Source organism: Manis javanica, chromosome 5 (assembly GCF_040802235.1).
Source record: "Manis javanica isolate MJ-LG chromosome 5, MJ_LKY, whole genome shotgun sequence".
NCBI lineage: Eukaryota > Metazoa > Chordata > Mammalia > Pholidota > Manidae > Manis > Manis javanica.
Window position 1 is genome coordinate 65,862,921 of NC_133160.1, and position 23,070 is coordinate 65,885,990.

The window sequence follows — 23,070 nt, forward strand, 5'->3', positions numbered from 1 at the left end:
TATATACTGGAAAGCTATCACATAAATCATGCATGGTGGTCAAAGAAGCTTCAGATGCATTCTGTTTAACATATGGAAACAATAAAAAAGATGCCTGATAGGACTGTTCAAAATAGCACTGAAGTTTCTGGTCACACTTCATTCATTCTTTTGTTCAAATATTTATTGAGCACCTACTATATTCAAGGTATTATTTTAGAATCTGTGATACTGCAGTGAAAGAAATTAGAAAACTTTGGTGCTCATTGGGCTTACATTCTACTGACAGAAAATAGACATAAAACTAGTAACTAAATTATATAGTATATTATAATGTGGATAAGTTCCATGAAAAAAACATAGCAGGGAAAGGGAGATAGGAAGTAAGGTGTTTGGATGGGTTACTGTAAACAGATCAGGAAAAGACTGCAAAGTGATTATAAAAAAGATGGAAAGATGAGAATATGAGTCATAGAGACAGGTGGAGAGGAACGTATGCACAGAAAATAGCAAATACAAAGGCGCTAGAGCTGGTGCAGTTGAGGAATAATGAAGTGTTCATCAATGTGGCTGGAGCTAAGAAGGAACTAAAGACAGAGTAGTAGGAAATGAGGTCAGAGAGGAAACAGAAGGCCTGATCTCTAAGGATATGGGAAATTATGAGGAAAAAAATGTTCTTTTTTTCTGAATAATACCATTTATGCCTGAATTGAGAACAGACTGGATAGGCAAAGAGGAGCAACATGGAAACAATTAGGGGCTAATGACATAATCTAGGAATGATATAATGGTGGCTTATATGAAGATGGTAGAGTAAGAGTAATATGGGACATTGTCAGATTCCAAAATACAGTTTAAAAATAGAGTTAAGAGAATTTATTGATGGATTGGATGTGGGGTTTGAGAAAAAGAGGAGTTCAGCAAAATGTCAGATATTTCTGTCTGAATAACTGAACTAATGGCATTCCTGTAACCTGCATGGGTAGAATTTCAGAAGAAGCAATTATGGAGAAGAAACGAGTTTGATTTTGGAGATCTAATGAGATGTTAAGGAGGCAGTTGAGTATAAAGATCTGATGTCTAATGGGAAGCTTATATTAGAAGTCAAATTCTAGGATTTAGTATATAGAGAGGATTTCAAAGCACATAGAGGAGTTTACCATGCATGTCAGTCTCAATACAAAAGAAAAGTAGTGAGTCCTTGAGTATCTCTCCATTAAGACCTCAGAGGATGAAAAAGAACCAGGAAAAGGAACTGGAAAGAACTGGCCAGTAAGATAGAAGAAAACCCAGGAAAGTGGAATGTCTTGGAGACAATGTGAAGAAAATCTTTTCTGGGTGATCAACCATAAAAATTGCTGGTGATAGATTGAATATGATGATGACTGGATAAGGGCCATTGGATTTAGCACGTTAGAAATATTTGATGATTTTGACAGGAGCAGTTTCTGTGGAGTGGTGGCTTAAAACCGGATTGTAATGAGTTTCAGAGAAAACCAGGAGAGGAACTGGAGACAATGAAAACAGACAGCTCTTTCAAAGAGTATTGCTGTAAAGGGAAAAAGGGAAATGGGGTAGTTAATGGAAGGAAAAATAGGTAGAGAGAGGTATTTTTTTAAGATGGGAGAAATGGAAGCATGTTCATAATTCTGATCGGAATAATACAATTGAGAGAGGGAAATCTAATGATGTTCGAGAGACCGGGAGGGTTGCAAGAGCAATAGATTCAGTAGACAAGAAGGTAATACATAAATGGAGAGGATTAACATATACAGGAACAGGGAAAATTTAACCACAATTGTAAAAAGGAAGACAGATTATTTCGCCATTGGGCTAGTAAATGGTCAGACATGCTGATGAGAACTTACTGCGGTTGTCTTCTAATTGTTTCTAAGTTAAGTCAGTAGCTGCGGTGGCTGTGGGGTGTGAGAAAGAGAAAGAAGTCATGAAATAGATTTTTGACAGGCCGAAAGGACTAGGTAAATATATTAAGAATGCTAAGAAGACATTTTTTTAAGTATACATGAAACATTTATGAAATTTGACTTTAGGCTGGTATCTTGCCAATGGGTTTCAGCTCCAGGCAAGTTCACTATGGACTCAGTGTGACCAAAGAAATGACAGTAGAACATTCCTGGGGTGAAAGGGTTATACCCAACTTTATTTCCACTGTGGCAGGTCAATCACTAGAATCCCGTCCACTCAGAGCGAGTCTGCATGCAGCAAGCTGGTCTCTGCCTCTGGGCCTCTATCCTTGGCGCTGCCACCATTCCAGCCTCTGCTCTGCTCTCCTGTAGCCTTGCAGCCATGCCACAGCCTTGCCCAGAGCACTGGGCGGAGCTCTTTATATAGAGTCAATAACAACGTACTGCCCACACGTGTGTAGTGAGCCAGCCAACCAGGGCCAGGTGAGAATCCTGACCACAGGAACCTTCCCTTTATCCATAGCTGGGGAATAAAGTATGTGTCAACAAAGTTCAAAAGAGTGAAATCATACATACTATGTTCTCTAACCACAGTAGAGTTAAGCCATAAATAAATACTAGTAATTAAAACCTACATAATGTTTGTACATTTCTACATAATCATTGTGTTAAAGATCAGGACAGTTATTATTTTGGGGCAGGAGGAATGGTCTGTTCTTTGGGAAGGTGCTAGTAATATTTTATTTCTTAATCTCACTTAGCTGTACTCTTATGTTTATGTCCTTTTTTTATATGTGCTATATATACTTCATTAAAAATAAAAGCATGGGTATATGAATAGAACATGTACTAGACTAAAGGAAAATATTACCGAGCTGATATGCAGAGTCCTATGTGGAGGAGGAATTGACTGGTGCAAAGATAGCACCACAAATCAATGAGCAAAGATGGTAAAGATGAGCTATGTGACTGCTTGGGAAAAATGGCCTACTAACTAAAAAACAAAAAATAAAAAAGTTGAATCTATACCTCAGAGCATACAAGGAATCTAAGTAAGCCTTAAACATGAAAAGTAATATAATGAGACACATGTGTGTATATTCACACATACATGTACACACATACTCATAGAGACAGGAGGAGAATGTAATTATGATGTGGGGACAGACATGAAACAAAATGTTATAGCCATAAATTAAAAGAAAAGTGATGGATGTGGCCATGTTAATGTATTTCTGAGAACATAAATGATGGATTTAGAGATTATTTAAAATGAACATAGACTTAATATCTAAAAAGCACAGAGAACATATGCAAATCAAGAAAAAAGTTAAGAAACCCCAAAGAAAAAATACACAAAGTATGTGAATGGATAATTCCCAGAAGAAAAAATATGAATTGGCTAATGATCATAAAAAGTAGATGATTATCAATCTCACTAGTAATACAAGAGGGAAAAAAGAAGGGCTTTTTTTTAGACAGTTAAATCCATCAGATTGACAACTATGAGAGGGTCAGATAATACCAAGTGAATGTGTGTATGTGTGGAAACAGAAAGCCTCATGATCTACTATAGGAGACTGAAACAAAACATTCTGAAGAACAATTGGCAGACTGTAATCAAATTGTGCATTTATCTGGCAATCCTAAGCATATATATACTAGAGAATTTCTTGCACAGGTGCATCAAATCAAAAGCATAAAGGATGTCAATGCAGCATTTTTGGGATAGTAAGCAGTTAGTGATGACCCAGGTTATTTATCAGTAGGGGAACACAGAGATTAAATATAGTGGGCATTTATACAAAATGTGATGAGCCATTAAAAGTAATTGAAATATAAATATAAAAATACCTAGGGTTGATGTTCAAAGTTCTTTTCTGAGTAAAAATTTAAAAACCAACATAATGATAGCAAAGTACCATGTGTGTCTATTAAAATACATATCACACACCCAAGAACCTACCGAGAATATGCAGGAAAATTGATAAAGGACATTTAAAGGTATATATAGGATGGAGAAGAGAGAGAAGTTGTGATTAAAAAGCAAAAGAGGAAAATAACGTAAAACAACAAAAAAGAGGGCTCTTGGCAGGACTGAACATGATACTGTTCCATAAGCAGAGAAGTTATGAAAAACTTGGTAGGATCAAAAAAAAAAGTTTATCTGCAGAAGGAAAAATTACATTCAGATAAATCACATGGCACCATTTTTACATTGTGGGATGTCAGGTTTTTACTTTTGGTTAGTTTCCCCTACTCCATTTTATCCTTTTTCATATAGATGTAAAAGTGAAATTGAGTTGCATGAAATAGTGGAAATCCTTGGTTGGAGTCCCTTGCCAGAATGGATTACTAAAGTCATGTAAGAATTCTATTGAAATGTGATCTTTAAAATGAGAAACATACTGACACTGAATACTAGTTTATTAATAACTTATCATACATTTTTTTCCAGTTGGAGGATTCTTAGGCATTTTCTTTCACCAAGTATATCATAGGAGTTTAACCAGGTATACTGAGAGCAATTAACTTCTTAAAATTTTCTTTTACAGACTGTTCATTGCTAGTAACACTTAAAATGCAAAACCATTCATAGTATCTAACTTAAAATTTACTGTTTCTCAAATAATGTATATTTAAAAAGTTATGTGAGTGCTTTTTAGAAGCAACAGTTATAACAGCTTAATTACGATATGTTTCTGGGCTCAGCTAATGAGAGAACTTTGTTCAGTTGAGCATTGACTCAATCTGAAAATAATAAAACCATGACTTCCATGAGTTAAAAACATTGCCCCTCTAGCCTCCCCTTCTCAACCTCCAGTTTCACTTGTTGAAAAACAAGAAAAACAAATAGACATGTGGCCACCCACATGGTTGTGCAAATTGAAAAAAAAGTGAAAATAACGTGCGACAGAATGCCTGCAGGTTTTGCTTAGTCCTTCACACATGGACTTAATCACTTTGGCAAATTCTCTCTCCCTCCCATATGAACTTTATAGGCTATTTTTCAAATTAAAAGTGCCCTGTCTTCTTTCATGTTTTAAGAACTAGTGGCTGAGGGAAAGACTGGGAAGTGATTTGGGAAACTTTATCATCAACTAGGAATTTTGCTGCTTTTTAAAATTCACTGGAAATGTGCCAATAATGTAGGATGCTAAAAATTTCTGAAGAGTGTCTTGGTAGTGTGATGTTGTATATGTGTGTGGGGAGGGTGTGTGTGTGTGTGTGTGTATGTATGTGCACATTCATTATCTAAGCTTAAGTACTCTCTCAAACTGAAAATGTTTAAATTCCCCTGGTGTATATACTGTTCTAGGGCAAATCGATGTTCCACTGGGCTTTCACTTTTAGAGTTACTTCTAGGGGCTGACTGCTGCTTCTAATTAGTGATTAGAACTAATGATCAGAATCATCTGATTGCATTAACAATAGAGACGGACATAATTCTAAGCCTACCTGAAAATTTTTCAGACAAGAGCACTCCGTTGTTTAAAATTGGAAAATATTCAGCTCTCCAGTGATATGTAAACCTTTCCTTTCTTGATACTCTGTATCTGCAATTCAGGGTTACATGAACAGTAAGAATAACTGCAGAGTAACAACTGCAGGGCCTTATTCAGAGTGATTTCATAGATCTGCCTACAGAGTTGGTCAACAGGATCACATTAGAGTCTTTATTCCATTCAGTAGATTAATAGTCAAAAGGTAGTTGACCTGTTGAAGTTGCTCTTGTGAGTATTTGGGGGATGAATTATCCTCACCTTAGTCTTGTTTCCATCCTTCCTAATTCTCTTGCTACATGCATATCTGTTCCATAAATCTCATTCTTCTTGGCATGCTTTCTAACTATAAGCTGATATGGCAGAAGACTGTCTGTCTACCCATCAAAACACTTATATCACCACCTCCCTATATTTGTCCATCAACTAATTTAGAGGTTGGGTAATATTTTCTGTAAAGAGTCAGATGGTATTTTAGGCTCTGCAGAACAAACAGTGTCTGTTACAACTACTTAACTGCTTTTGTAGCACGAAGTCAGCCATAGATTATGAAAGGATGAGTGGAACTGTGTTTCAAAAAAACTTTATTTACAAAAATAGGTGACTGACTGAATTTGGCTTTTTGATTATAGTTTGCTGACCTCTGAACCATAAGACTGCTCAGAAAGGAAGAGAAGCTTCCTCAGGTTTATGGAAAACTAAGTAGGAGGACTAAATAACACAGCCTTTGCATTGACATAAACACAGATACCTTTACTTTCTCTTTTATTTTTTTACATAGCACAGTGGTGAAGAGTAGAGTCTTGGTATAGTACAGTCAAACCACAAGCTCTGTGGTCTTGGGAAACTGACAGCATTCAAATCTTTATTTTTCTCATCTATAAAATGTAATAATATTGATATATACTCCAGAGAGTTGTTTTGAGACCAAATAAGAAAATGTATATAAAGGGGACAGTATAGTTATGTCATAATTCAGGGTTCTGTTTCAAAATTGAGCTCTGGATACATTAAATAAACTATATTGATACAAATTCCTTTGTAAAATCTTTTGTAATCAGTGACTAGTTGGGCATTAAGACATATGTGCTTGAACTTATAGTAATATTTTATAACATAAGAAATACTGGCTTATCCATAAATAGTCCTTCATGACTCCTTATATTTTTACATTATGGAGTGTGCATTTCTCTGTCTTTTTTTTTGTACCCTTTGTTCATCTCTCAGAAGTTGTTTGAAGAATTAGATTCTCTGTAAAGTTTTACATGACTTTACAACTTCTTAGTACTCACATGGCAATTTGTATAAGCCTCTCTACAGCACTTACCACATTTTATTATGTTTTTTTCTTGTTAATTCTACTTTGTAAGCACATTGTAAGAATATATATGAAGTAGTGATGGATAGGCTAATTGCTTTAGAGTAGAACTGTTTGAGTTTTAATTTGATTCCACCACTTGGAAATTGTTGTCTCCAACAAATTGCTTACCTCTCAATGCCTCAGATTCTTCATTTATAAAGAGAAAAATTATGGGCTTAACTTCAAGGGCTCTAATGGAGATTGTATGACATAATCTACATAAATGGCTTTGTTCAGTATCTGGCAGGTAATAAGCCCTTTATTATTGTTATGTATTGATGATGGTTTTATTGTTATAATTTTAGTATTTAAGGTGGCCATGTAGTATGGCACATTAATGATGCTTAGTATCAGGTGTTTTTTCAATGAGAGAAATGTCACATATTTAATGAATACATTGTGAATGCTATTATTGTGAAGTACAAGGTAAAATATAAAGCTATTTTATGTCTAACTCTTTAAGTTTTCTTTTATGGTGTACAACCGACTGCAGAAATTGTATTTTTTAAGGTTGCCAGATTAATAATATAATGTATGAACTTTAACTTATGACTATAATTTTGCTCTGAAACCTATCTTCTCAAAAATATACCTGCATATACATCTGCTAGCTCTTTGGGAAGCACAAAATAGAAGTCTTGAAAACAGTAGAACTAGGAAATCCTTTATTCTTTATTTGATTATATTTACATTTTTGCTGTCCCCTGATTGCAAAATTTTTTTAAACATTGATTAATGATATATAAAATTAACTGAATGTATCATATAAGAGTTCTAAACTCACACATTCCTACACTGTAATCTTTAATTTATGATTTCAATATTTCTGATCAAGACTACTTTCCTTGTATAAATGTATTACCAGGGAGAATAAAGTAAGACTAACAGAACACAAGCAATAGTAGGATATGTGGAGTGAAATAGATTTCTCTCATGCTTTCACCTGTTTTAGCACTTAGCTGGAATGAAGCAAAGTCAGACAGCTCAGCTACATGAGTCACTATCACAAAAATTCATAATTGATGAAATGAACACACTTGAACACTTGTAAACTTACTTTCTTGCTCTTCCAGTATAGTGCTGTTTCCAGAACCACTTTGAAAATAAGGAAATGTTATACAAGTGGATAATATTACTAATAATGATAGTTCAAGATTAAAATAAGAGCAAAAGCAAGGAGGCAAAATGGAAACTGTAAGCAACAAACCAGGGTCCCTAAGCTTGAAAGACTTCATGCACTTCATCTGTTCTATTTATGCAGTTTATTACCTTATTACCTAGAAAATCATTGTAAGTTATTAATGAAAGCTGTGAACACTTGATGATGACTTCACATACGCACACTCTGTGGATAAGATATTTCTTAGGAAGAGGGGATATCGAGTGGCTTTCAACTGTACTCTAGAAATGAGTCACTTTTTTGAATGATATTAATCTGCAGTCATAGCACTCTGAAGCTGAACTGAGAAGTGCCCATGTTTCTTCCTTGTTGCTTTAGTCCCAGCACAACTGCGCCACATACTTTCCAGCCTCTAAACTCAAAGCTAATTTGTTTACTCATCATTTCAGCTGGATATTTTCACACTCCCTGAAAGAAATAAATTAAGAACAAATATTATTATTATGGTATGATTCCAAACTGATATGGTATAAATTATGAATCTATTTAAAAGTATTTTAGTTTAAGCTTGGTTGACTTAATAATATTCATTGTGATAAAACTGTTTCTTGAAAAAGTGCTTTAGAAAAAGTGTCATATACTAAATTCAGTATTTGATTTTAAATTCTTTCCCTGTGATGTAATTGTTTCACTGACAAGCCTGGACAGAAGGATTTGACTGCAGTGCCAGACTAAATGCCTAGGATGAGTCCTTTGGACCGTTAGACTGTGGCTAGTGCCAGATGGGTTCCACAGAAGCTGAGGGCCTACACTCTGCTTCGCATGTATGGGGTGAAAGGTCATTAATATTTGTCAGTCAGAATTTATTCCTACAATAAACAGGTCACTATGAGTTCATACACAGTGTATTATTTTTAAAGCTAGAATTCTATTCAGTATCTTTAGAGCTGTTTCAAAGTTTTCTGAGCAATGGTAAAAGATAAGATTTACAATGATTTGGAAAGAAAATTTGGTGGTGATGCTATCTAAGAACATTTTGGTAAATCAATAGCAAATGGCCAATCAAAATTCTTGTCTGCACCATTTTTAGCTTTTCAAGACACTCAGGCTTTCTTAAAAATACAGGTTCTAGACTAGTGAGTTTTCATATTAGTATTTTAACATATTCAAATGCCATATTATTTTATGTATGTCCCTTTGTTTTTCAAAAGTGTGTTTCCAAAAACATTTTCTCCTGATGAGTTTACTATAATATGCTAAGCCCCATCTAGTCTTTTTTATCAGGGTTACTATAGCAATAGGCAAAACTTACAAAAAAAGCTCTATTTAAAATATAGACTATAACATAGAAAAGATATATCATTCATCCATAAAGAACATCTGATACACATTTTGAATGAAAATCAGCATTTAAAACCATCTTCATGTTAGTATGCAGAATTTATTCTGTCATTTTACAGTTTGTGGTGGTTAATATGCACATAGTGACACATACTCTGGTACAGTGTAGAAAATGAAGGTAGTTTTTCATCGGTTGCTAAGTTAATGAAAAAAGAAAAATATGGATTCAAATGGATTCACATGCTATAATAGTTCTATCATACAGAGTGAAAAAATGAAGCTATAAGGGCAATAGGACTCTTAGATTATTTTCTTCTAGACCTACAGTCTATGTTTTTACCTTTATTTAGCTTTTTAAATTTATTCAAGTGCAATTAAATATCATCAGAAGTTTTAATTATAAATAGCAGAAAATTTGAAAATCTGGGGAAAACAACACAGCTGCTCTTTCATTCTCTCTTTGCTGCTCATGCTAATGATATTTTTTTCTGTCTTCGTTATCCTTCAAGCCTCCCTGTAATTGAGTAATGAACCTGCCCTCTCTGGCTGTTTGTGGGAGTTCCAAAATTTTCTCTGGGTGTACAGGTCCCCTGACGACAATGCTTCTCTTATTCCTCATCAGTGTCATATTTGCCCAAGCTATCTGTTGAGGGGAGAAAGGAACGTGTTGAAAAGTATGTACTCTCCCCAGCTTTTTAGGGAGAGAGACATGAGTCTGGGATTTTCTCCACAAAATTTTCATCAAATGTATGACACTCCCTGAGCCCTGATTGGTTGGCAAGTTGCAGAGAACTCCAGATTACTGAACTCCTGATGGGATACTAGAAATAGACAAACATGACCAGGGATTTCCAAATCCTCAGCCAGCCAAACAGAGGATGGACTGTAACACAATGGCTATAGTATGTTTTGCACATTATTTTAAAGCCCTAGACAACTGGATGTGATTTCATGATTTGTAGTGATTTTGCATAAAAAGATCAGACAAGTTTTGGCTGGCTTGTGCTTTTGAATGCTGGGATCAATTATTATCTGGGAATCAGCTTTTTTTTTCTGATAGGAAACATTGTAATGGAAGGAATTATTACACTGTCACATTGCTTTAAAAGCTGAGCTGCAGGCAGCCTTTGCTCATCCCTGGCTGATTTAGCTTGATCAGGACTGATGGGAGATCAACTTCTGGTTCTTGCCATAAACCTGCTTCATCATTTGGGAAAGTGCAACTGCAAACCATTATTTCGTTTTTTGAAGAGTTTATGATAAATTAAGCTGGCACACTGGATTCAACAATAAATTAAAATCTTTCATACTTTATTATTTTAAATCGAAGAGCTCTCAGCACCATAGCATAGTTTCACAGTATTTGTACAGAAGGTTTGGCACAAGAATATTAAATTTTCAGTGTTAAACATTTAAGCATTAACTGCATGGCCAAAGGTCCTTGCTTTTTAACACTTGCTCTACTAGTCAACATGATCGGCCTGATATTAAAGAGCTTGTCTCTCCATTAGTTCCTTCACTAAGTAAAAATGAAGTTTAGAGTATGTCAGGTGATAATTCAAATAAAAAAGTTTACATTCGTTTCTGTACTTTTATTTCGTATAAGGTGTTAATGTCCTTAGCTATTCTCTTCATTCTAGCAAATACATATGATCTTAAGGTGAGGAATTTTCTTATTTAACTTAATAGCTGATCCTTAGAGTAAATGTAAATCTCACCTATTAAATGGGAACACTTGGAAAATGGAGAGTGCCTTTTCCCAATTCTCCCTGGCAAAACACATGCCTCTAATTTAAACATATTCCAGAAAATACTTGCACATACTATAGTTTGCTTGTAAGATTTTATAATATTATATACTGTATATATATTGTTCATAAATTAATATGTCTGTGTAACTACCAAGAGATATGTACATAGCATTTGCAATTGCATGTAGTTGACTAGAGGTTTATGAACTCATCTAGATAGGAATTGGGTCTTTTATTTTTTCTCAGTGGAAATTATTTCTCTGTCTACAATTGTAGTCAATAAGTATTATTGTCTTAATAGCTACATGCCAAATATGGTAAGTTTAGTTAAAATAAATTTGAGAATACTATTAAGTTAACATTAGTGAAGCTCTACAAAGCACTCTATATTTTTGATCAACTATTTCTTTTGTTATAAAATAATTCTATGAGATAGGAGCTCTTATTATCTAAGGTTTATAGACTCTAACATTGAAGTAAGGAAATACAAAAGCCTCACTGGAGGCTGCACAGCTCCCTTGGTTAGAGTGGTGGAGCTACGATGAGAGACTGACCTGCAGAGCTTGCGTTCCTTCCCACTAGGCTATACTACTCCAGCAGGGATTTTGGAAACCTATTCTGTGTCCTATTTCTAAATGCCTAGAGAATAGAAACAAGAATATTATGCCATCCCATTCTTTTGGAGTTCATAGTGGGCAGGTGTGGTCAAATATTCAAGTAAACAATTAAAACAGTGTGATGTATATTACAATGAATGTCCTTACCAATGTCCACAGGAGGCCAGAAGAGGGAGCAGTGGATTTGCCTGCTGAAACTGAAGAAGGCATCCCAGAGGAAGTAGTATCTGTGCCGGATCTTAAACGACCAGTAGAAAACTTCTGGATGAAGTGGTAAGCAGAACCCCACAGATGAGTAAACAGAATGGGGGAAGGCTTACAGGTGTTAATACCACAAAATAATTTTATTTGAACAGGAAGTTGAGTTGCCTCATATTTTCCTGTCTCCTTGGTAGTCTGAGGTTTAATCACAGCGTACTTACAGAGTTCCAATTCCTTTCATATTTAAACACTGGCTGGCACCGTGAGAAATTAGTGAAGAAAACATTTAGCTTCAAAGAAACATATATAGCTATTTGCTATTGAGAGCATTGATTTAGAATTTTTATGCATCAGATTAAGGCTGATGATCTAGGGAGGTCACTAATCTGATTTCTTATCAAGTTTAAAATAAATCTTATGAATTTAAAATGGATAACAAATAATTGCCATTGGAGGGGAGAGAAAGTAACAGAAATGGAAACCCTGACAATGCTATGAAATGACTGGAATAAGTTTCATGAGGACAGGAATTTTGTCTATTTTGTTCACTGTTGTATCCTCAGTACCAGAATATTTCTGGTAATTTGTGAACATATCACAATATTTGTTGAATGTTTTTGAGTGAAATAACAATTTGGCATGAAAAAAACATACAGGAACAACTAATACAAAAATAGCCATGGATGTCATTGAGAACAATTGATGGCAATAATACACATTTGTAGGTAGGTGCATAAAACAATATATAACATGTGATCTTCTGAATGAAGATCCTGGATAGAAAAAGATTAAATCATGCTGAATACTTTAATAAAATGTGGAGAATTTTTACCTTTCAGAAAAATATTTAAAATCATTAACATAACATGTCAGTGGTCAAAGCAATAAAATTCTCTTTCTTTTGTTGGTCATGTTCCAACAATATTAATAAATGAAGTGTTACTCTATTTTTGTGTGTGCTAATTTAAATACACAATACAATAACTTCTACTGTGTTTCTTGTCTTAAATATTCAGGTAAATTAGAAGTTGACTATTATATCAAGAACCACTTATTTAGTAATGAAAAGCAGTTAAAATCACAATTTAGTTGGGAATTTTTCCCAGGGCTTGCTTTAATAGTTTTCATTATTATGGGGTTTAATCACTTACAGAGAGTGAAAGTATTCATTGATTCACCTTGAACAATTAAATATGAAAAGTTTCTCTTTTTTTCCTGCAATCAAAACATGGGTAATCTATCTCATTATGTGTTAGCTTATGTTGCTCTAAATAAAAATAAACCTCATAACCACTGTTTATGATCTAAGCTATCAAATAGGCCTTCTAATATTGAACATGCCACCTGCTAACAATTCCTCCCCACTTTTTAGGGAACAAGAATGATTTTATTCTTGCTTTGTGATTCACATATATATATATATTATTTATTAAACCTTATAATATATTAATTACACCTTCCACGGAATCTTGAAGCAGGATGGGGCATTTTTTTTTCTCTCCTTTCTAATTTTAAAGGCATTGAATCTGACATTTCGCAATTATCTTCTGTGTAGGTTTTTTATTGATAGCTTTCATAAATATAATGAAGTTCCTTTTTATTCTTATTTCAGTGGGACTTTTTCTTTTGGTATCATTAGTCTACAATTACATGAAGAACATCATGTTTACTAGGCTTCTCCCTTCACCAAGTCCCCCCCAACAAATCCCATTACACTCACTGTCCATCAGAGGAGTAAGATGGTGTAGAATCACTACTTCTCTTCTCTGTGTTGCACTGTCCTCCCCGTGCCCTCCCCCTACATTGTACATGGTAATCGTAATCCCCCTTTCTTTTTCCCCACCCTTATCCCTCCCTTCCCATCCATCCTCCCCAGACTCTTTCCCTTTGGTACCTGTTAGTCCGTTCTTGGGTTCTGTGATTCTGCTGCTGTTTTCTTCCTTCAGTTTTTCTTTGTTCTTATACTCCACAGATGAGTGAAATCATGTGGTACTTGTCTTTCTCTGCCTGGCTTATTTCACTGAGCATAATACCCTCTAGCTCCATCCATTTTGCTGCAAATGGTAGGATTTGTTTTCTTCTTATGGCTGAAGAATATTCCATTGTATATATGTACCACATCTTCTGTATCCATTCATCTACTGATGGACACTTGGGTTGCTTCCATTCCATGGCTATTGTAAATAGTGCTGCGATAAACATAGAGGTGCATCTGTCTTTTTCAAACTGGGATGGTGTATTCTTAGGGTAAATTCCTAGAATTGGAAATCCTGGGTCAAATGGTATTTCTATTTTGAGCTTTTTGAGGAACGTCCATATTGCTTTCCACAATGGTTGAACTAATTTACATTCCCATCAGTAGTGTAGGAGGATACCCCTTTCTCCACATCCTTGCCAACATTTGTGGTTGTTTGTCTTTTGGATAGTGGCGATTCTTACTGTTGTGAAGTGATATCTTATTGTGGTTTTAATTTGCATTTCTCTGATGACTAGTGATGTGGGGCATCTTTTCATGTGTCTGTGTTGGCCATCTGAATTTCTTCTTTGGAGAACTGTCTGTTCATATCCTCTGCCCATTTTTTAATTGGATTGTTTGCTTTTTGTTTGTTGAGGTGTGTGAGCTTTTTATATATTTTGGATGTCAACCCTTTATCGGATCTGTGATTTATGAATATATTCTCCCATACTGTAGGGTACCTTTTTGTTCTATTGATGGTGTCCTTTGCTGTACATAAGATTTTCAGCTGGATATTGTCCCACTTGTTCATTTTTGCTTAAGTTTCCCTTGCCCGGGGAGATATGTTCATGTAGAAGTTGCTCATGTTTATGTACAAGAGATTTTTGCCTATGTTTTTTTCCTAAGAGTTTTATGTTTTTATGACTTACATTCAGGTCTTTGATCCATTTCAAATTTCCCTTTGTGTATGGGGTTAGACATTGATCCAGTTTCATTCTCTTACATGTAGCTGTCCACTTTTGCCAGTACAAACTGTTGAAGAGGCTGTCATTTCTCCATTGTATGTCCATGGCTCCTTTATTGTATATTAATTGACCATATATGTTTGGGTTAATGTCTGGAGTCTCATTATGTTCCACTGGTCTGTGGCTCTGTTCTTGTGCCAGTACAAAATTGTCTTGATTACTGTGTCTTTGTATTAGAGCTTGAAGTTGCAGAGTGAAATCCCCCCCCACTTTATGCTTCCTTCTCAGGATTGCTTTGGCTATTCGGGGTCTTTGGAGGTTCCATATGAATTTTTTGAAGAATGCTGTTTGTAATTTGATAGGGATTGTATTGAATCTGTACATTGCTTTGGGCAGTATGGCCATTTTGACTATATTAATTCTTCATAGCCAAGAGCATGGGATGAGTTTCAATTTGTTAGTGTCCACTTTAATTCCCTTTAATAGTGTCCTGTAGATTTGAGAGTATAGTTCTTTCACTTCCTTGATTAGGTTTATTCCTAGGTATTTTATTACTTTTGATGCATTTGTGAATGGAATTGTTTTCCTGATTTCTTTTTGTATTAGTTCATTGTTAGTGTATAGGAAAGCCACAGATTTCTGTGTATTAATTTTGTATCCTGCAACATTGCTGAATTTCAATATTAGTTCTAGTAGTTTTGGAGTGGAATCTTTAGGGTTTTTAATATACAATGTCATGTCATCTGCAAATAGTGACAGTTTAACTTCTTCTTTATCAATCTGGATTTCTTGTGTTTCTTTGTTTTGTCTAATTGCTGTGGCTTGGACCTCCAGTACTATGCTGAATAACAGTGGGGAGAGTAGATATCCCTGTCTTGTTCCCGATCTCACAGGAAAAGCTTTCACATTCTCACTGTTCAGTGTAATGTTGGCTGTGGGTTTATAATATATGGCCTTTATTATGTTGAGGTACTTGCCCTCTACACCCATTTTGTTGAGAGTTTTTATCATGAATGGATGTTGAATTTTGTCGAATGCTTTTTCAGCATCTATGGAGATGATCATGTGGTTTTTGTCCTTCTTTTTGTTGATGTGGTGGATGATGTTGATGGATTTTTGAATGTTGTAACATCCTTGCATCCCTGAGATGAATCCCACTTGGTCATGGTGTATGATCCTCTTGATGTACTTTTGAATTTGGTTCGCTAATATTTTGTTGAGTGTTTTTGCATCTACATTTATCAATGATATTGGTCTGTAAATTTCTGTTTTCATGCAGTCTGCCTGGTTTTGGTATTAGGGTAATGTTGTCTTCATAGAATGAGTTTGGGAGTATTCCCTCCTCTTCTATTTTTTTGAAAACTAAGGAGAATGCATATTATGTCTTATCTGTATGTCTGATAAAATTCTGAGGTAAATCCATCTGGCCCAGGGATTTTGTTCTTTGGTAGTTTTTGATTACCGCTTCAATATTGTTGCTCATAATCAGTCTGTTTAAATATTCTGTTTCTTACTGGGTCAATCTTGGAAGGTTGTATATTTCTAGGAAATTGTCCATTACTTCTAGGTTTTGCATCTTGTTAGCATATAGATTTTCATAGTATTCTCTGATAATTCTATGTATTTCTGTAGGGTGGGTCGTGATTTTTCCATTCTTGTTTCTGATTCTGTTGATGTGTGTTAATTCTCTTTTTCTCTTAATAAGTCTGGCTAGAGGCTTATCTATTTTGTTTATTTTCTCAAAGAACCAGCTCTTGGTTTTATTGATTTTTTCTATTGTTTTATTCTTCTCAATTTTATTTATTTCTTCTCTGATCTTTATTGTGTCCCTCCTTCTGCTGACTTTAGGCCTAATTTTTTCCTCTTTTTCAATTTTTGATAATTGTGACTTTAGACTATTCATTTGGGATTGTTCTTCCTTCTTTAAATATGCCTGGATTGCTACATACTTTCTGCATAAGACTTCTTTCACTGTGTCCCACAGAAGTTGGGGCTTTGTGTTGTTGTTGTCATTTGTTTCCATATATTGCTTGTTCTCTATTTAATTTGGTTGTTGATCCACTGATTATTTAGGAGTGTATTATTAAGCATCCATGTGTTTGTGAGCCGTTTTGCTTTCGTTGTATGATTTAATTCTAGTTTTATACCTTTGTGGTCTGAAATGTTGGTTGGTAGAATTTCAATATTTTGGAATTTACTGAGGCTTTTTGTGGCCTAGTATGTGGTCTATTCTGGAGAATGTTCCATGTGCACTTGAGAAGAATGTGTATATGTGTATCCTGTTGCTTTTGCATGTAGAGTTCTATAGATGTCTATTAGGTCCATCTGTTCTAGTTTGTTGTTCAGTGCCTCTGTGTCCTTACTTATTTTCTGTCTGGTGGATCAGTCCTTTGGAGTGAGTGGTGTGTTGAAGTCTCCCAGAATGAATGCATTGCATTCTATTTCCTCCTTTAGTTCTGTTAGTATTTGTTTCACATATGCTGGTGCTCCTGTGTTGGGTGCATATATATGTATAATGGTTATATCCTCTTGTTGGACTGAGTCCTTTATCATTATGTAATATCCTTCTTTATCTCTTGTTACTTTCTTTCTTTTGAAGTCTATTTTTTCTGATACTGGCACTGCAACACCTGCTATTTTCTCCCTGTTGTTTGCATGAAATATCCTTTTCCATCCCTTGACTTTTAGTCTGTGTATGTCTTTGGGTTTGACGTGAGTCTCTTGTAAGCAGCATATAGATGGGTCTTGCTTTTTTATCCATTCAGTGACTCTATGTCTTTTGATTGGTGCATTCAGTCCATTTACATTTATGGTGATTATTGAAAGATATGTGCCTATTGCCATTTCAGGCTTTAGATTTGTGGTTACCAAAGGTTCAAGGTTAGCTTCTTTACTATCTTACTGTCTAACTTAACTTGCTTATTGAGCTATTATAAACACTGTCTCATATTTATTTATTTCTCTCCCTTCTTATTCCTCCTCCTCCATTCTTTATATGTTGGGTGTTTTATTCTGTGCTGTTTTGTGTTTCCTTTGACTGCTTTTTTGGGTAGTTGAGTTTACTTTTTGCCTTTTGTTAGTATTTGATTCTTTCACTTTCTCTGCTGTGATTTTATTTTCTCTGGTGATATCTGTTTAGCCTTAGGAGTGCTCCCATTTAGAGCAGTCCCTCTAAAATACCCTGTAGAAGTGGTTTGTGGGAGGAAAATTCCCTCAACTTTTGCTTGTCTGGGAAATGTTTAATCCCTCCTTCATATATAAATGATAATCATGCTGGATACAGTATTCTTGGTTCCAGGCCCTTCTGTTTCATTGCATTGAATATATCATGCCATTGTCTTCTGCCCTGTAAGGTTTCTGTTGAGAAGTCTGATGATAGCCTGATGGGTTTTCCTTTCTAGGTGACCTTTTTCCTCTCTCCAGCTGCCTTGTCCTTGATCTTTGCCATTTTAATTATTATGTGCTTTTGTGTTGTCCTCCTTGGGTCCCTTCCGTTGAGAGTTCTGTGTGCTTCCATTTTCTGAGCGACTCTTCTCCCCCAGTTTGGGGAAGTTTTCAGAAATTATTTCTTCAAATACACTTTCTATCCCTTTTTCTCTCTCTTCTTCTTCTGGTACCCCTATAATGTGGATATTGTTCCTTTTGGATTGGTCACACAGTTCTCTTAATATTGTTTCATTCCTGGGGATCATGTTATCTCTCTCTGCATCAGTTTCTATGCATTCCTGTTTGCTGGTTTGTATTCTGTTAATGGTGTCTTTCATCTCGTCCATACTGCTTTTAAGTCCTTCCAGAGATTGATTTATTTCTGTAGTCTCCCTCCCTACTTTGTCGGTTAGTTCTTGCATATCTCTCTGCAGCTCCATCAGCATGGTTATGACCTTTATTTTGAATTCTTTTTCAGTAAGATTGGTTAGATCTATCTCCTATCTCCCCAGGTTCCCTCTCAGGGGAGGATGTCTGTGTGATTCTGTTCTGGATCAAATTCTTTTGCTTTTTCATGGTGATAGAGGTAGTTGTGGGGAGTTTGCATGTGTGTCAGTTGGGAGAACGTCTCTTTTTGCTAGTTTGTGGCCTTCCTCTCCTGTGAGAACAGAAACCTTTAGTGGGTTCTGCTGGGTGGTTGCACACAGTGTCTCTGATTCTTGCCCGGCCACTGTTGAAGAAACTCTGCATGGCTACTGTGGGTGTGGGCACTTTCACGCTGCTGCACTGCTATGGTGGGGCTGCACCAGAGGGGGAGTGGATGGGAGGCTGTTTATTGCCATGAGAGACCTCGAGCTGCTCTGTCACCCAGGGTGTTAGGGCACCCAGAGTTCCCCAGGATTTCCAGCAGCTAGGCTGAGTATCCGGGGATGCTTCCATCCAGCTGCGGGGTCCCTGTCCCTTTAAGACTTTCAAAAAGCACTCGCTTTTCTTTTGTCCCAGGGTCACCAGCTGCAGGGACCTGCTCGCAGATTTTACTCTCCTGTTTCACTAATATCCAGCACACCACACACTGTGTGTCTGTGCTCCTGGTGCAGATGGCTATGGCTGGGTATTTTGCAGTCCTGGGCTCCCTCTCCCTCCCTGCTCTGACTCCTCTCCTCCCGCTGGGAGCTGGGGTGAGGGGTGATCGGGTCCTGCCAGGCCTCGGCTTGTATCTTACCCCCTTCACGAGGTCCTGGGTTCTTGCAGGTGTAGATATAGTCTGGCTGTTGTCCTGTATCTTCTGGTCTCTTTTTTAGGGATAGTTGTATTGTATTTTCAAAAATATATATGGTTTTAGGAGGAGATTTCCACTGTTCTTCTCTTGCTGCCATCTTGGCCTCTCCACCAACTTCAATGGGAGTTTAAAAAAAAAAGTATTAATTTTGGAATAGCTTTAGATTTGCAGGAAAAAAAATAAAAATAATACATATACTCCACACCCATTTTACATTATGGTATATTTGTCCCAACTAACAAAATAATACTGATACAATGTCATTGATTAAAATCCATACTTTATTCAGATTTCTTTAATTTTTATCTCTTGTACTTTTTCTGCTCTTGGATCCCATCCAGGATACCATGTAATATTCAATCATCATATTATCTTCAGCTACACTTAGCTTTGAATTTCCCAGACTTTACTTGATATCTATGACCCTGATATTTTTTGGAGGAGGTTCAGGGGGTAGTGGTAGTACTAGTTAGGTATTTTGTGGATTCATCACTGGTATTTTTATGTTATTTCCTCATGATTAGACTGAAGTTATGTATTTTGAGGAGGAAGACCACAGAGATAAGGCATTCTCATCATACCATATCAAGATTCATACTATTAACATGATTTATTACTACTGATATTAATCTTGACAACATGGTGGAGGTTAGTAATGTTTCTCCACTGTATGTTACTCTTTATCACTCTGGAACAACACACTGTGCAGGCCACACTTCAAGAGTGGAAAGTTATGTTCTATCTCCTGGGAGCAAAGTATCTCTATGAATAATTTGGAATTCTTCTGCTTTGGATATTTGCCTGTTCTCCCCCAGCTATTTATTTATTCAGTCATTTATTTGTACCAGGAATCATGGATATTTATTTCATGCTTGGTTTATAATCCAATATTACTTTATTTTGCTGCCTTGGCCATTGTGAACTCTTTCAGTTGGCCCTTGGGTCCCTTTGACATGCCCCATTATTGTGCTTTTGCCTCAGAGCTTCCTTATTTTCTGGCACTGCACAATGATCCAGATTAATCTTGTATATTTTCTTCCCCATTCATAGAACCATTTCTCCAAGGATCCTTGCTTTTTATTAAAAAGTCATAGTAAAAACCAAGGTCTCAGCACTCAATGTGTTTGTTGCTACTTAATGTATCATTGCTTCTCCACCATCTTAGCTAATAAAGCAAGTAAATACATATGTGTATACTAATCCATATACATATACATATCTATAAATATTTATATTACCCTTTGTATTTATATTAAGCTAAATAAAAGTTCATACTTATATCTTCAAGTCTAATATATTACCACTTGGATCACTCTAGCCTCCTCCTCTTAATTTTCTGTAATCTCCCACTTGAACAGTGAGAAACCTCACTCTCCTCTTTCCCTTATCCTTGACGATCCATTTTAACAATACAAATTTATAGACCACTGACTAAATATACTAGCCTAGGGAGTGCTATTGGCTCTTTCCTTTATTCTCCTTGACTTCTTATTATTTAATCCATTATGAGCCTCCTTATATGTGACATTTCTGAGTCCATAGTTTCCCTATTTTCACCAGGATGAGTGAGTAACTGCATATTTTGTATTCCTGGACAGCCCTGTTTTCTATTATGTGTACTTTGTGCAGAAACACCATGGGACAGTAGTACCAAGAACTTTGTTCTTTAATGATGCAAATAATAATTTTCATATTCCCTGTTTATCTTGATTCAATTGTGCCAACAAAGTAAAAAGGTTTTCCCTTATGAGTACCTAATTTTAATTATAATAACCACTTATGGATCTGGCACAGTCAATACAACTTGAACTATGCCATGTGATAAACAGTCTCTTAGTTATGTCATGAAGTTTTGATTTCCATTAAGAAATTCAGTTGTGAGGTGGAGCCAAGATGGTGGTGTGAGTAGGACAGTGGGAATCTCCTCCCAAAAACATATATATTTTTGAAAATACAACAAATACAAGTAATCCTAAAAGACAGAGCAGAAGACACAGGACAACAGCCAAACTACATCCACACCTACGAGAAGCCAGTGCCTGGTGAAAGGGATAAGATACAAGCCGCAGCCCGGCGGGACCCGAGGCCCCTCACCCCAGCTCCCGGGGGGAGGAGAGGAGGCAGAGTGGGGAGGGAGAGGGAGCCCAGGACTGCTAAACACCCAGCCCCAGCCATCCGCACCAGAGCGCACACACAATGGATGTGTGGGGTCCTGGATACTAAGGAAACAGGACAGTAAGACATTTGAGCAGGTCCCAAAGCCGGCACCCCTGTGAAGAAAAGTGAATGCTTTTTGAGTCTTAAAGGGACAGGGACCCCACAGCTGGATGGAAGCATCCCGGGTCACAGTCCAGCAGCTGGAAATACCAGGGACTCTGGGCGCACTAATCCCCTGGGCAACAGCTCTGAGACACCTCACAGAGGCAAACAAAACAGCGCCCCATCTGTTACCCCTCTGGGGCCCCGCCATAGCAGAGTCACAGCCTGAGATTAGCCATGCCCCCACCGAGGGAGCTTCCTCCATACTGGCCGGGCAAGATACAGAGACCCAGTCTACATGCAATTAACCAACACAAGCCACTAGGGGTCGCAGTTGTTCAAGTAAAGAAAGGCCAGGAGCAAGTGGAAAGTCTTGGCTCTCCCAGCTGACAGATGAGTCAATAGCTCACATTGCACCTGTCACCAAGAAAAGGCAAAAAAACTTGATCCAGAGAAGACTAACCCAGACAGCTTTCACATCTACATCTTCCCTGAGAAGGAACCTGGGGAAATAGATTTAACCAGTCTTCCTGAAAAAGAATTCAAAACAAAAGTCATAACCATGCTGATGGACTTGCAGAGAAATGTGCTAATGAGGGAGAACTAATGAGGGAGAATACAGAAATAAAACAAACTCTGGAAGGACTTCAAAACAGAATGGACAAGATGCAAGAGACCATTAATGGACTAGAAAACAGAAAACAGAAATGCAGAGAAGCTGATTCAGAGAGAGACAAAAGGATCTCCAGGAATGAAAGAATGTTAAGAGAACTGTGTGACCAATTGAAACAGAATAATATCCGCATTATAGGGGTGCCAGAAGAAGAAGAGAGAAAAAAAGGGATAGAAACTGTATTTGAAGAAAGAATTGCTGAAAACTTCCCCAAACTAGGGGAGGAAATGGCTCTCAGACCACAGAGGTACACAGAACTCCCTGACAAGGGATCCAAGGAGGGCAACACCAAGACACATAATAATTAAAATGGCAAAGATCAAAGACAAGGACAAACTATTAAAGGCAGCCAGAGGAAAAAAAAAAAGGTCACCTACAAAGGAAAAACCCATCAGGCTATCATCAGACTTCTCAACAGAAACCCTGCAGGCCAGAAGAGAATGGCATGATATACTTAATGCAATGAAACAGAAGGGCCTTGAACCAAGAATACTGTATCCAGCACGATTATCATTTAAATATGAAGGAGGGATTAAACAATTCCCAGACAAGCAAAAGTCGAGGGAATTTGCCTCCCACAAACCACCTCTACAGGGCATCCTACAGGGACTGCTCTAGATGGGAGCACTCCTAAAAAAAGCACAGAACAAAACACTCAACATTTGAAGAAGGGAGGAGGAGGAATAAGAAGGGAGAGAAATAAAGAATCATCAG

The 23,070-nt window shown here is 36.6% G+C and overlaps 1 long non-coding RNA gene across 1 annotated transcript in view; it reads left to right on the top strand.

Annotated features, from left to right (window-relative positions):
- The window catches only part of LOC140849782 (uncharacterized), a 63,662-nt gene that overhangs the window by 13,762 nt on the left and 26,830 nt on the right, over positions 1-23,070 (top strand). Inside the window, exon 2 of the long non-coding RNA XR_012131972.1 lies at positions 11,756-11,869. This is a non-coding gene — a long non-coding RNA (uncharacterized lncRNA). The remainder of the gene's footprint in view (positions 1-11,755; positions 11,870-23,070) is intronic.